Source organism: Octopus bimaculoides, chromosome 28, assembly GCF_001194135.2.
Source record: "Octopus bimaculoides isolate UCB-OBI-ISO-001 chromosome 28, ASM119413v2, whole genome shotgun sequence".
Taxonomy (NCBI): Eukaryota; Metazoa; Mollusca; class Cephalopoda; order Octopoda; family Octopodidae; genus Octopus; species Octopus bimaculoides.
In genome coordinates, this window is record NC_069008.1 from 9,227,196 (window position 1) to 9,230,300 (window position 3,105).

General features: G+C 31.9%; 1 protein-coding gene across 3 annotated transcripts in view; it reads right to left on the reverse strand.

Annotated features, from left to right (window-relative positions):
• Positions 1-3,105, reverse strand: part of LOC106868371 (histone-lysine N-methyltransferase, H3 lysine-79 specific) — a 199,658-nt gene that overhangs the window by 27,954 nt on the left and 168,599 nt on the right. The gene's annotated exons all lie outside the window — the stretch shown is intronic.

The window sequence follows — 3,105 nt, forward strand, 5'->3', positions numbered from 1 at the left end:
CATGCTTTAACCTATTAAGGTGTCACATAAAACCATCTCAATTTCTCATAATTTTGCTCACAACTGATGGGGTTCTTTAGTCTTACAGGTTAAAAGGTTACTTCACAAATGCTGGTGCCATGAGAAAAAAAATCACCCAGTACACTCTGTAAAGGACATCCAGATGTAGAAGATATGCAAGAACTGACATTGGAGCAAGATGTCATTCTCTGACCCAATGGACTTTGTCAAACCGTCCAAACCATCCAAACATGGAAAGTGAACATGAAATGATGATGCTAGTGGTGTGTGTGTGTGTGTGTGTGTGTGTGTGTGTGTGTGTGTGTGTATATATATATATATATAAACCAAATGACGGAAAAAACATTTCCTTCAAAAGGATCTAAAACATCCTATTCACTGGTATAACAGTTGAATACCACAGATAAAAGGGTATAATTATAATATACAAATATTAAAAGAAATATAGATATACAATTGACAAACGAAAAATTTATTTACATTATAATGTAATATAATATAATATGAAAAATATATGATATAAGATAACATAACAAATTTTAGAAAAAACACATATAAAACCAGCAATTTGTTTTGACTTATATACAGTGGTGAATTTATAAAAAATTCCTATCTATGTACACTGGCCTCTTAGGGCCTTGGTTAAAAAAACAAAACATACGAAATTCCATGTAAGGACTACCAGATTGTAAAAATATTGATTAAAAAATACCTATGTTTAGAAGCATGAGCATTAATAATTTAAATACATAATAAGTATTTTTGCAATTTGGCAATACTTACATGGAATTTTGTATGTTTTTTTAACCAAGGCCCTCAAGAGGCTTATATACATAGATAGGAATTTTTTATAAATTCACTACTGTATATAAGTTGAAACAAATCATTGGCTTTATATGAGTTTTTAAAAAATATTTGCTATCTTATATTATATTTTTTATAGTATATTATATTCTAATGTAAGTAAATTTTTAGTTAGTCAATTCTATTTCTCTATTTCATTTAATATTTGTATGTATATATATATATATATATATATATATATATATATATATAGCAATTAGAAAATGGAGGAGAAAATGCGGTACCCATCGACTTGCAGACAGTGTATTCCGTTGAATTAATTAATTTATTTAGTAACTAAAATGACAAAAACCACAATATACAAATGCTTATGACATACCATGTTATATTAACAATCAAGGTTACAAATATAAAGTACATTAGGAATTTGAGAATAAACAGAAGCTTACAGCTGTTTCGGCCTAGCGTTGGCATGCCCCATTCTATCCAAATAGCTCCTGACGGAGTAATTAGCAGTTGAAATACTGAAATGGGGGTACATGCATGATTCGCTAGGCCTCTTCAGAGATTCACAAAAATTCAACACAAATATAAAGTAAAAAATAAAAATAAAAATAAAATAGAAATAAATATAAGAATACAGTAAAAATAAAATAAATAAATGAAAAATGAAAATATAAAAATATAAGGCACATAAAAAAGCCTACAAACAGTATATAAGGTCATACAAATAGTTATAGACACTCCAATACACATGTCTGTGTCTGTGTGCATAACCATACTTGGATATCAAAGGATTCAAAAGCATATATATATATGTGAGTACATGTGTGTGTCCAGATGTATGTCAACAGTCACTGCCACCACATTTGAGGGGGAATATACATATATATATATATCTATCCCCTCACACATACGTACACACATACACATATGTATACACAGATATTCACATACGTACATGGTCACTGGCACCAACGTTATTCGTTGGGTTTTGAAGGCTGTTTATATTTTTTTAAAAATTTGCTGAGTGCGTGCGTGTGTGTCAGTTCTGTAGGTGGTGGATGGGTCTATGTGGAAGTTCTTTCCAGGGGAGTCATTAATACTCTAATAGCAATAATAATAGTGATAATGATGATGATGATAATAACAACAACAACAACAACAATAATAATAATAATATGCCAACTTTCGAACTTTGTGGTGAGGTGCTCCGTTATTTTTCTGCGTAGGGGGATCAGGTCATTCCTTTCAGTGGGTATGAGAGATTCTGCTGCTATTTGGGGAGGGTTAAATTATACAGTTAATTCCTCTCATCTAATTGGACAACTATTGTTTAAAACTACCTAGGCTTAGCTACGGTTGGATAGATGCTAACCAGTCAAGAGGGTTAGGGCGCGCATGCATATGTACACTTACACACACACACACACGCGCGCGCGTGCTATATATATTTATATCTATATACACGCGTACATATATGTATATACACATATACATACACACGCACACATCCCTTCATTCCACTATATACTTATATAGATGGAGTGTATATACAAATACAAGGGTTAGATGAGTTATTGAATAGGTTATTAAGAAGTCTATATGCAGATAGAAATAAATAAATAAATAACTATCCTTATGTATATTACACGCTTAGAAGTATTCTATTTTTAGTAGATACACTCAACTAATAAACCATTATGCTGGTTATTTATAAACTTAGTGAATTTACGTGTAATTGTATTTCATTATTTCCACTGTTTGGGGCGTTAATTACTATAGAGATAATAGTGAATGGGGATGACCCTAAGATTTGAGTATCCTACCTAACTACCGTTGACTTACATAATCAAATAATTAATTATCACTGTTACTGCTGCCACCACCAGCACCAGCACCATCACCATACCGTATCCTACATAACTAACTAGTTAATTAATACATTGGTTTAAATGAGTAGATAAGTAAACAATAATTGACCAAACAAACAATCAATGAATAAAACCGTCCAAACCATGGCAGAATATCGTTGAGTACCTGGGGCCCTAGCACGTAGGAGACAGTTACTCCTACATCCTCATACATACACACTCAAAATGTGCATACACATATGCATATATACATGTGCATATACATCTACAAGCATACGACATTCCCATGGATGATTGTAAGTACACAGGTATGCATATACCCACACTCGGACATACACACATACGCACACACATATATATACATATACACCAATATATACACACATCCACATATATATACATATAC